General features: G+C 40.4%; 1 protein-coding gene and 1 long non-coding RNA gene across 7 annotated transcripts in view; one reads left to right on the top strand and one right to left on the bottom strand.

Annotated features, from left to right (window-relative positions):
* The window catches only part of HS6ST2 (heparan sulfate 6-O-sulfotransferase 2), a 397,215-nt gene that overhangs the window by 151,295 nt on the left and 232,739 nt on the right, over window positions 1-13,181 (top strand). The window lies entirely within an intron of this gene.
* LOC123465427 lies at window positions 5,301-10,040 on the bottom strand. The gene is made up of 3 exons (XR_006640672.1): window positions 9,902-10,040; window positions 9,551-9,737; window positions 5,301-5,674 (listed from the first exon to the last, which is right to left on the bottom strand). It is a non-coding gene; the product is annotated as an uncharacterized LOC123465427 (long non-coding RNA).

Here is a 13,181-nt window from a genome sequence, read left to right as displayed (position 1 = left end):
TTTCAGTGTAGGTATGGAGGCATTTGATGAGCTCCTATCAATTAATGTTCCCTGGATTCAGGAGTTCTCTGATGTTGTCAGGATTTGGACTTAAGCCTCCTGCCTCTGGTTTTCAGTCTTATTCTTACAGTAGCCTCAAGACTTATCCATCTCCTTTTGAAGACAATGGGCTGCCTTTCTGGGTGCCTGATGTCCTCTGCCAGCATTCAGAAGTTGTTCTGTGAAATTTGCTCGGTGCTCAAATGTTCTTTTGATGAATTTGTGGGGGAGAAAGTGGTCTCCCCGTCCTATTCCTCCACCATCTTAGGACCGCCTCTCAAGTACATGCTTTTGAAATGAAAACCTTACTCCAAATATGATTCCAGTTGGAGAACAAATAATAAAAAAAGCAATACTTACAGTTAAAAAGCATACTCAGATAATCACAGGGTGGAGGCCAGTTATTCTGGCAGGTGTTCAAGCTACCTTCCTTATCTGACAAACCGCTTACTACTCAACACTTAGAGGCCCTCAAAGGTACCACCTTTTAATTTTTTTGCCCTTTCTTCTGACCTCTAACAGCATTTTACTTTACAGACTCCTTTGCCCAATAATACACTATCTGTTTTTCTACTTTCCTTGGAAGAAATAACAGTCTAGAAGCTGAAGGCCTGAAATAACTGATTGCTACTTAATTTTTGCTGCTTTTTCTTGTGTCTGTTGGGACCTGGTGTTTGTCATGCTCTTAAGCAGGGCCAAGAGGGATCAAAAGAAGCAAAGGCTGTCCCTGCCATAGTGAAGCATAGTCATTTCAGAGAACAGAACAAAAATCACAAAACAATTAGCAAATTAAAATAATACAAGATAACAGGGGCCTACTGTATAGCACAAGGAACTATGCTTAATATCTTTTTTTTTTAATTTTTATTTTATTTTTAAACTTTACAAAATTGTATTAGTTTTGCCAAATATCAAAATGAATTTGCCACAGGTATACATGTGTTCCCAATCCTGAACCCTCCTCCCTCCTCCCTCCCCATACCATCCCTCTGGGTCGTCCCAGTGCACTAGCCCCAAGCATCCAGTATCGTGCATTGAACCTGGACTGGCAACTCGTTTCATACATGATATTTTACATGTTTCAATGCCATTCTCCCAAATCTTCCCACCCTCTCCCTCTCCCACAGAGTCCATAAGACTGTTCTATAGTAACCTATAATGAAAAGAACTTGAAAAAGAATTTATATATAACATATATATGTATGTATGTATCTGAATCACTTTGCTTTACACAAGAGGCATTGTAAGTCAGCTGTTTTGTTGTTGTTCAGTCACTAAGTCATGTCTCACTCTTTGCAACCCTGTGGACTGCAGCACACCAGGCTTTCCTATCCTACACTCTCTACCAGAGCTTGCTCAAATTCATGTTCGTTGAGTGGATGATGCCATCCAAACACCTCATTCTCTGCTGCCCCCTTCTCCTCCTGCCCTCATCTTTCTCAGCATCAGGGTCTTTTCCATTGAGTTTGCTATTCTAATCAGGTGGCCAAATATTGGAAGTGGAGCTTCAGCTTCAGCATCAGTCCTTCCAGTGAATATTCAGGGTTAATTTCCTTTATGACTGACTGGTTTGATTTCCTTGATGTACAAGGGACTCTCAAGAGTCTTCTGTAGCACCACACTTTGAAAGCATCAAGTCTTTGGGCTAGGCTTTCTTTATGGTCCAATTCCCATACCCGTACATGACTACTTGAAAAACTGTAGCTTTGGCTATACAGACCTTTGTCAACAAAGTTATGTTTCTGCTTTTTAATATGCTGTCTAGGTTTGTCACAGCTTTTATTACAAAGAGCAAGTGTCTTTTAATTTTGTGGCTGCAGTAACTGTTCTGCAGTGATTTTGGAGCCCAGGAAGAGAAAAGCTACTACTGTTTCCACTTTTTTCCACACTTATTTGCCATGAAATGATGGGACTTGATGCCATGATCTTCATTTTTTGAGTGTTGAGTTTTAAGATAGTGTTTTTCACCCTCCTGTATCACTTTCATGAAGACGCCCTTTAGTTCCTTTTCAGTTTATGCCATTAGAGTGGTATCATCTACTTATCAGAGAATTTGATATTTCTCCCAGCAGTCTTGATTCCAGCTTGTGATTCATGCAGCCCAGCATGTTTCATGATGTCATATGTGGCTCAGATGGTAAAGCGTCTGTCTGCAATGCGGGAGACCCGGGTTCGATCCCTGGGTTGGGAAGATCCCCTGGAGAAGGAAATGGCAATCCACTCTAGGACTATTGACTGGAAAATCCCATGGACAGAGGAGCCTGGTAAGCTACAGGCCATGGGGCCACAAAGAGTCGGACTTGACTGAGTGACTTCACTTTCATTTTAAATAAGCAGGGGGTCTATATACATCCTTGACGTACTCCTTTCCCAATTTGGAACCAGTCCGTTGTTCCATGTCTGATTCTAACTGTTGCTTCTTGACCTGCATATAGGTTTCTTAAGGGGCAGGTAAGATGATCTGGTACTCCCATCTCTTTAATAATTTTCCACATTTGTTGTGATCCACACAGTAAAAGGCTTTAGCTTAGTCAATGAAGCAGAAGTAGATGTTTTTCTGGAATGGACTTGCTTTTTCTATGAACCAATGGATGTTGGCAATTTGATACCTGGTTCTTTTGCCTTTTCTGATTCCAGCTTGTATATCTGAAGCTCTTGGTCCATGTACTGCTGAAGCCTTGCTTGAAGAAGTTTGAGCATTACTTTGCTAGGATGTGAAATGAGCTCAGTTGTATGATAGTTTCAAAATTCTTTGGGATTGGAATGAAAACTGACCTTTTCCAGTCCTGTGGTCACTGCTGAGTTTTCCAAATTTGCTGGAATATTGACTGAAGCACTTTCACAGCATCATCTTTTAGGATTTAAAATAACTCAGCTGGAATTCCATCACCTCCACTAGCTTTGTTCGTAGTGATGCTTCCTGAGGCCCACTTGACTTCGTGTTCCAGGATGTCTGGCTCTAGGTCAGGGATCACACCATCGTGGTTATCTGGGTCATGAAGATCTTTTTTGTATAGTTCTTTGGTGTATTCTTGCCACCTCTTCTTAGTATCTTCCGCTTCTGTTAGCTCTGTTAGCTCCTTTATTGTGCCCATCTTTACATGAAATGTTCCCTTGGTATCTCAAATTTTCTTGAAGAGATCTTTAGTCTTTTCCCGTTCTATTGTTTTCCTCTATTTATTTGCATTGATCACTTAGGAAGGCTTTCTTGTCTCTCCTTGCTGTTCTTTGGGACTCTGCATTCAGATGGGTATAGCTTTCCTTTTCTCCCTTGACTTTAGCTTCTCTTCTTTTCACAGCTATTTGTAAGGCCTCCTCAGACCACCAATTTGCCTTTTTACATTTCTTTTTCTTGGCGATGGTCTTGATCACCACTTCCTGTACAATGTGACAAACCTCTGTCCGTAGTTCTTCAGACACTGTATCAGATCTAATCCCTTGAATCTGTTAGTCACTTCCACTGTATCATCGTAAGGGATTTGATATACGTAATACCTGAATGGCCTAGTGGTTTTCCCTACTTTCTTCAATTTAAGTCTGAATTTTGCAATAAGGAGTTCATGATCTGAGCTACTGTCAGACCGGGAACTGATTGCTTACCATCATATGGAAAACCAGTTAAGCATGTTATGTTTGCAGGTAAGGAAGAAATATGGGTTGCTGTTCATTTAGGACCCATGGAAGAGGTTGGAGAAAAGGGAGTAGGTATGCCAGAAATGATTCATTAGGTAGAAAGAGAAGGTTAGAGATCAGATTACTAAAAAGATCATTGTTTCACTACTGATTTGAAAATTCAGCTTCATGTAAAATAAACATACCAAAGTCTCTATTTGAATTCTCAGATATACCAGATAGATCTATTTTCTCTGATAGCAGATAATCTTATACTACTGCAATTGAATACAAGAAGATCCCATGTAAACTTCTCAACCTATCCTAGTCTGATGTATTTATTATTTCAGATGAACTTAATGTTTAGCTTATCAATTTTTCATTGGCTATTCTAAGATACTCTAAGAATTTTAAAACTATGAAAACTCTTGGTCTAAAATAGCAAGTGAAAAGTAGTTAAAATACTGTCTTCATCTATTTAGCATTTATTTAGAGACATGTACAGAAAAATAGTTGTAAAAAGTGTTCATATCACAGGCTGTATTCAGTTTTTACTATTTAGGTTCTTTTTTTAAATGTTCATCCTTGTACTCTGAGTCTTTAACAATAAAAATGGTAAATGATTTTAAGCTTAACATTTTTTAAAGCAAACATTATAAAGCAGGGAACATGATCTAGTATATGCAGAATTATTGTTTATTCACTCCTCCAGTAACTCATCAATCGTGCCTTGAGCAGTGACCATAATATTGTGTCTTGTGTTCAGGCGTTGGGATTCCAGAGATGAATGAAATACGCTTGTCCTTGTTCTATATTGTATATTGGGGAAGACAAATAGGTACATGAAAATTTCTAGTACAAGATGGCAATTGCTTTAATATAAGTATCTGTAGGAGCACAGGAGCAATGGACTCTGCTGGCATTGGTGGCAGAGAGGCTTCAGAGCAGAAGCATCATTTGAGTTTAGCCTTAAAGAAAGAGGATACTTTCATCACTCAGCCGCTCTAGGTTTGGAAGGGAAAGCAATTGCTTCAAAGGGGAAGGAAACATCTAGTCTTATTTCATTATCTGGAGAAGCCACTAAACAGCTTCTTACTTGCAGTCTTAAATGATGCTAGTGTGGAAAGATGGGCAAATATCAGAGACCAAAAAGGGGAAGTAAAAGGGTCGAGGGAACAAAGGACTTTGGAAGAGTCCTGATCAGGAAGTAGTAAAATGAGAACCTGCTTTGAAAAATGCAAGCAGATTTTTCTGAGGAAAAAAACAACTCAAAGCTTCATTTAATGGAAGAAAGAAAACGTGAAAGCAGTCTGACTAAGCTCAGCATGTTATATTTGCAGGTAAGGAAGAAATATGGGTTGGTGTTCATGTAAGACCCATGGAAGGGGTTGGAGCAAAGTGGGTAGGTATTCCAGCAATGATTCATTAGGTAGAAAGAGAAGGTTAGAGATCAGATACTATTGCTACTAATTAAATAAATTAATCATAAGCCATAGGCAGACACTTATTATCTAAAGGTACCAGCATGCCTAACCACTGAGAGAAGGTGCCCCCAAGTACTGTGTCTTCAAGGAAAAAACAAGGGCTCATTACTCATGGCTTAACAGCAGCTGACAGAGGACATCCTAAGTTTGTATGGGTGGTAGGGCAGAAAGAAGCCAGAAGTATGTATGTACATATTTATATTATCGATAAAAGGAGAAGCCATTTATTCCTATGCATATTATTGTTCTAATAATAATAATATCAGGTGTTTTACATAATTGTTCCATTCAATCCCAGAATGATTCTAAGATATAGGTACATGCTATCATCATTCCCATTTTACAGATGAGAAAACTAAGTGGTAATGAAGTTAAGACACTTACTCAAGGTCAAATAGCTTTTAGGTGGTAGGCGATGGCACCTCACTCCAGTACTCTTGCCTGGAAAATCCCATGGATGGAGGAGCCTGGTAGGCTGCAGTCCATGGGGTCGCATAGAGTCGGACATGACTGAAGCGACTTAGCAGCAGCAGCAGCAGCTATAAATTGAGATTAGATTTGAAATCCTGTGGTGCCAACTGCTCAACTAGATACTGTTATATTCCCTCTGCTACAACCCTCGTCTCAGTCATCATCAGATCATACTTGTGTAGTGCCAAGAGCCTGAGACTCCTCTTTTCCTACAGAGTTCACAACATTTAGTGAACTTTCTAAAACATAAATCAGACTGTATCACTTTCTTTATCAAGCCATCTAGCAGCCCTCCACTGCACATAAGATAAAAATCCAAGTTCTTACCGCACAAGTCCCTACAAGACCTCCTCTCTGCCTCTCCAGTCTTAGTCTTCTCTCTCTGTTCTGCTCCTCTGTGACTGTACTGCAGTTACATCAACCTTTGGCAGTTCCTCAGCACACTGTTCTTTTTCTTGTATCATTACATGGCTACTTGGTATTCTACCTAAAATGCTCTTCTTCCAAATCTTCACACAACTGACTATATCTCATTCTTCAAATTTTTTTTCAGGTATCAACTCCTCAGACAAGGCTTCCCCACACCCTTTAGCCAAAGCAGCTCTTTTCTGCCCCACACCAATACTGTGAACCACCCCTTCACCCTTGAAAAGAGAAATTACTTGATGACAGGAACTATTGACTTTATGTCCTTCACTGTAAGTCCAGAACCAAGAACAATATCTGACACTTCCTAGGCACTCAAGACATATTTGTTTCCTGAAATCCTGGTATCTTTCTTAAAATATCATACTCATATGTATATATACATATATATATTTACACACACACATATGTGTGTGTGTGTGTGTGTGTGTATATATATATATATATATATATATATATATATATATATGCTTTTGTGAAATATGGGAGTTTGAGTCATCTCATAGAAGTGAAATGTACATGCCCATCCCAAATTTCATCTCAATTTCAAGACTAATGTTGCCACACATATACCAAGAAAATATGAAAATGATTGTCACTCACATAATGAGTTATGCATCAAAAATAGAGTTAGGCCAAAAAAAAGAGAAATAATAGTAGCTGTAAGGTGATGGGTAATTATATGATTGTGATTTTTTTCATTCTATAGATGTAGGTGTGGATATAGACAATCAAAAGATGAAGTTCTACACCTTAAACATATGCAATTTTAATTTGTCCATTGTAACTCAATAAAATTGAATAAACAATGGGATCAATCTCTATTACAATTTACCCATGATGTTTGTTTGACAAAGAATTGAATAGTTAATTCAATTTAGACTTATTTATGGAAAACATTTTGGCAACTACAGCAGGAGGCCAGTAAAGCAGGTTAGTGTCCCATTGAATATCTTATTCAAGAGTTACTATTGTGTATTCTGAAGAGCAAAATGAGTGCCTAGGTTTCGTTCAATGTGTAGAACTCCAAAGAGGATAAGGAGTGCCATTGTGAGACATTGTATTGTGACTTTAATATGTGTAGAAAATATGTGACCTTGATTTATATTTTGGGTATAATCTCTCAGGACACAAGAGATTCCGTGAGTCTTTACCCTAAGTGAGACAATCTTGGATAGGAATTGTTTGACTTTGTCAGAACAGACAGCCCATTGGCAGTGGCCAACAGATCTATAAAGGTGTGAAGATGAGGCCAGTTGTTGGTCTAGACATTGTGTGCTAAGACAGCTACCTGAAGTTTGGCCCTTTGCGCTGACCTTTGGGTCCTGTCCTTTATCAGGAACATTCTGATGAAGAGATGACAAGTAGCAACTCTCAAGCAAGCTCCTTCTAGTGTGATAGTGACGATGGCATTGATTACGTGAATGAACTCCCTTTGGTTTTCACTGTGGTGATCCTAATAGGCTCCCTGTGTGTCCCAGGGTTCTAACAGATGAACTATTGTAGCAGTGTGGCATCTGATAGGGGGCAGAGCACAGGGGAAGTTACCCTCCCCTGAAGATAGGGTATGTAGAGGGCCCAGGTTCAGCTCCATCCTGTAGCAAGGAGGCCTCACTAGCTATGCTGAGCTTGCAGAGTGCTACTTCCATAATCAAAGGCCAAATGGGCAGCTGGATATGGAGGGTCAGGTTCAAGACCTGAGATAGTCTATATTTCCAGGCAAGTCGAGCATAGACCCAAAATTGCTACACTACGGTCACAGAGCATTGGGCCAAGGTGGGCAGTTCCTTGTATCAGAAGCCCATGAAATTAACAGCTATTGTTGACAGTACAGGGACTCCAAGATACATGAGAGAGGGTTGCTAAAGCTTTCACAGTGAAGGAGTTTCAGCAGACCCGAATAGGAGTACCTGTTCTATGGCAATTCAGGCAGATTCTAGAATCTTTGAAACAGGGAGTCTCTTTCAAGGTGGGCCTATTTGGAAGTTACCAAGCAAAAAACTATGTATATGAGGAAATCTTTCCTCCAGAATGTAAAAATGTCTAAAACATGTTGGGCTTGTTTTAACAGTATGGGTACTAAGAAGCCTAAAAGCTGTTTCTGGACACTGTGAAGATTGGGGTAGTCCTCCACTTACAAAAGAATTTTCAGGAACTTAACTGAAGTGGTGGGATTGTGTAGCATGTGTGTCATAGGAATCTCCTCAAAGGAGGATGCCATCAGTGTGAGGTCCTAATTGTGTACCTGACGAAACCTAGAGCGGGTGAAAATGTTGCCTTCAAAGACTGTGTGAGATGGCAAGAGTGGACACTGGCCCCATTGAGTAGACAGGTGATGGTGTATCGTTTCCATTTGAAGGTGAAGGTTAACTGTAGCTGAGAAGTTGTTGAAATAGGCATTGAAAACAGCATGCTAGCCAAATGTTTTGCTATGACTGAAAAGTATTTACCTGTTATTCGTTGGAAGCAGTATTATCAACAAAATACATGGAGCCCTAGTGAGTGGGGCCATGACACCAAGGGTACAAGTTCACACTGAGGCCCTCTTCTCATTTTACAGCTTTAAGATCAAGTAAAATTTGTCTGTTAAGTGCAGCAGAAATGGGGATAATAACACCTTGCTCAGTAGATTTCCTATAATGGGTTTCAATCTGTGAAGACCCTGCTTGCATTGAGATTGAATCTTTTTAAAAACAACTGAGGTGAAAAGTGTGATTGTAACTAAGGGGAAAGGTCCATCGGATCTCATATTTTGAAGGCTGACTGTAGGGGCCAAAGACTTAATTTTATTACTCATTGGGTCAGAGCATCCATGTGCACTAGAGGCTATTTGGGGGTAATGGATGTTCTGGCTATGCGAAATACAGCAAGGCAATGATTCCAATGGTTAACGTTAGGTATATCTGTTTCTATTTCATGTTCCTTTATTCACTTATTCCCTGGGTCTTTATATGAGCTTGCCCAAATGTGGGCCAGAAGAGGAACATAAATGAATGAGAGGTAAAAACTCAATTGTCAAACATCTAAAGTGGAATCTGGTTACTACACAGAGCCACCACCCCTCCATCACCCCTCTCTCCAGCTGGATCCCCAAAACAAACAGAAATACCACATCCTTTTCCTCCTCATCAGTGGGATGAAGTGTTCAGGAAGAAATCCTCAGTGCTCAGAAATCTTCAGTCTGCAGTTCTCAGTCTTCACCCAGTCCTCACTCCAAGTGTCTAAGTAAGTATGGACTGGCTGGTCTGGGCCCTAAACTGAAAGGACGCCTCCTCCTTCCCTCCTCACACACCAGACCCTTCACTTTCTCCCCTCTGCATCATCAAAAAAACATGCACACACATCTTTTTACTGCCTGTTGATACTTTAATCATCAACATCTGAATACTTTGATCTGTCCAGAGGGGACCATCGTTGTATGTTTGATTCCTACACAAACGACTATTCTGCCTTTACTCTTCCTGGAGTTACAGCAGATGGCTCAGCATCTTGGGCTCCAGGAGGGCACAGGGGCTTACTTGGAGAATTGTCAGGAGAAGTGTTGGAAGACTCCTCTGGGGTTTCTTCATCCTCCATTGGCCCATTTTCATTCTTCTTTTTATTCTGCACGTGGTAGTAGAAGACGACTGTGGTCGACTTCCGTTTCCTATTCCTGTCCGGATTCTGCTCTAGGGTTGATTCTATCTTCCTCATGAGGTTTTGTATCTGGTAAGAAAACAAAGTCATCCAGAAAGACATTAGTGAAGGAGGATGGGAAGGAGAACTTTGAGAGAACGGGTGTGCGTTGGGGAGGTGTTTTGTGCCAGGCAAGGGCAGGGTGAGTCACGGGTGGGGGATGAAGAGGAAGAACATGAGTAGGGTAATCTGACCTTCTCCGGGTCCAAGCCAGTGGACTGATCAGAATTATTTGTCTTTCTTTCTTCGGAGGTTGAGGCTTCTTCCTTGAAACTGATGTCGTATACGTCAATTTCCGACTTCTCCTCCTTCACTTTCCCAAATATGCCTCCCATCTTGTAGCAACAGTGGCCTACACCAAGGCGCCTGGCGTCTCTTTATATACCTTCCTAGGACAATGAAGAGCCACAACAGCCCGTTTGATTGGTCAGCAAGAAATTTCTCCAGCCAATGGTAGCCCTGACATTGTTGACATCACAGAGCGCTACTTATGAACCTTCATGGGGGAGGGGAGGCTGCAATGGAGTCCAAGTGCTCTGGATTGAGAAAGGGAGTGCTTCCTCAACACTCATTAAAGAGCCTTCCCAATTTGACTTTCCACATTTCCTCATCTTTTCCAGTTCAGTTCTTGTGGTGTACAAGTTAGGGAGCCAGTGTTCCCTCCAAACATTCCTCATGGCCACCCCTATTCAGTGTTTAATTCTGTAATCTTCTGGATCTTATCACCTAGCATGGTGGGGTTTTTTTAAACAGTTTACTTTAGAAGTTTTAGATTTGCAGAATATTTGTGAAGAGTATTTTCATATACTCCACAATCAATTCCCTTTATTACCATTGTACATTAGTAATGAACTTTTGTTCAACTTAGTGAACCCACACTGAAAGAGCATTGTTAACTATGAAATAGTATTATTAACTAAAGTCTGGACATTATCAGATTTCCTTCAGTTCAGTTCAGTTCACATCAGTTGCTCAGTTGTGTACGAGTCTTTGCAACCCCATGAACTGAAGCACACCAGGCCTCCCTGTCTGTCACCAACTCCGGGAATTTACCCAAACCCATGTCCATTGAGTCGATGATGCCATCCAAGCATCTCATCCTCTGTTGTCACCTTCTCCTCCTGCCCTCAATCTTTCCCAGCATCAGAGTCTTTTCAAATGAGCCAGATCTTCGCATCAGGTGGCCAACGTATTCAGGTTCAGCTTCAACATCAGCCCCTGAAATGAACACCCAGGCCTAATCTCCTCTAGTATGGACTGGCTGAACCTTCTTGCAGCCCAAGGGACTCTCAAGAGTTTTCTCCAACACCGTAGTTCAACAGCATCAATTCTTTGGCGCTGAGCTTTCTTTATAGTCCAACTCTCAGATCCATACATGAGTACTGGAAAAACCATAGCCTTGACTAGATGGACCTTGTGGACAAAGTCATGTCTTTGCTTTTTAATATGCTGTCTAGGTTGGTCATTCTTTCATTTCAAGGAGTAAGTGTCTTTTAATTTCATGGATGCAATCAACATTTGCAGTGATTTTGGAGCCCCCAAAATAAAGTTAGCCACTGTTCCACTGTTTCCCCATCTATTTGCCATGAAGTGATGGGACCAGATGCCATGATCTTAGTTTTCTGAATATTGAGCTTTAAACCAACTTTTCACTCTGTTCTTTCACTTTCATCAAGAGGCTCCTTAGTTCTTCTTCACTTTCTGCCATAAGGGTGCATCCTATGCTTATCATTGTTCTAATATGATATCAGGTGTTTTACATAAATTGTTCCATTCAATCCCAGAATGACTCTAAGATATAGATGCATGGTATCATCGTTCCCATTTTACAGATGAGAAAGCTAAGTGGTAACAAAGTTAGGAAAGCTACTCAAGGTCAAATAACTTTCAGGTGGTGAAGCTATAAATTGAGATGGGACTTGAAATCCTGTGGTCCCAAATGCTCATCTAGATGCTGTTATATTCCCTCTGCTACAACCCTCGTCTCAGTCATCATCAGATCATGCCTGTGTAGTGCCAAGAGCCTGAGAGTCCTCTGTTCCTACAGAGTTCACAACATTCAGTGAGCTTTCTAAAACATAAATCAGACTGCATGACTTTCTTTATCAAACCATCTAGCAGCCCTCCACTGCACATAAGATAAACTGCCTGTTCTTACCCCACAAGTCCCTACGAGACCTCATCTCTGCCTCTCCAGTGTCAGTCTTCTCTCTCTGCTCTGCTCCTCTCTGACTGATTCCAATTTATACTCAACCTTTGTCAGTTCTCAGCACACTGTTGTTATTCTTGATTCATGACGTGGCAACTTGCTATTCTACCTAAAATGCTCTTCTTCCAAATCTTCACACAACTGACTGTATGTCATTCTTCAAATCTTGTTTCAGATATGAACTCCTCAGAAAAGGTTTCACCACACCCTTTAACCAAAGCAGCTCTCCTCTGCCCCACACCAATATCATGAACCACTCCTTTGCCCATGAAAATAGAAATTACTTGATCACAGAAGTATTGACTTTATGTCCTTCACTATAAGTCAAGAACCAAGTACAATATCTGACACATCCTAGGCACTCAAGACATATTTGTTTCCTGAAATACTGATATCTTTCTTAAAGTGTCATACTCGTGTGTATAAACACACACACACACACACACACACATATACTTTTGTGAAATATGGGAGCCTGATGTCATTTCATAGAAGTGTAATGTACAGCCCCCCTCCTCAATTTTCATCTCAGTATCAAGACTAATGATGACACACATACACCAAAAAATATGAAAATGATTGTTACTCATATAATGAGTTAATGCATCAAAAATAGAATGCCCATAAAAGGGAAAAAATAGTAACTGTGCAGCAATGGGTCATTAGACGATTGTGATTCTTTCACTCTATAGATGTAGGTATGGATGTACATTCAATGAAAACATCAAATTCTGCACCTTAAACGTATGCAATGTTCATTTGTTCCTTTTAGCTCAATATAATTAATAAACAATGGCATCTATCTCTATTACAATTTACCCATGATATTTGTTTGATAACCAAAGAATTCCATGCTTCCTTTAATTTGTACTTGTTTATGGAAACCATTGTGGCCCCTGCATGGTGAGAGCAGTAAAGGTGGTGAGTGTTCCATTGAACATCTTGTTCAGGAGATAGTATTTTGTGTTCTGAAAAGCAAAATGAGCCTCTGGGTTTCTCTTATTGTGTAGAACTCCAAAGAGGATAAGGAGTGCCATGGAGAGACATTGTACTGTGGCTTTGATATGTGTAGAAAATGTGTGACCTTGATTTGCATTTTGGGTATAATTTATCCCGAGGCAAGAGATTGCGTGAGCTCTTAACCCTAAATGAGACAACCTTGGAGAAGAATTGTTTGACTTGGTCATAATAGACAGTCAGCCCAGTGGCAGTGGCTCAAAGATCTATAAAGGCATGAAGATGAGGCCAGTTGTGGCGCAGACATT

This window comes from Bubalus bubalis, chromosome X (assembly GCF_019923935.1).
Source record: "Bubalus bubalis isolate 160015118507 breed Murrah chromosome X, NDDB_SH_1, whole genome shotgun sequence".
Classification (NCBI taxonomy): Eukaryota; Metazoa; Chordata; class Mammalia; order Artiodactyla; family Bovidae; genus Bubalus; species Bubalus bubalis.
This window is presented reverse-complemented; position numbering and strand designations above follow the sequence as displayed.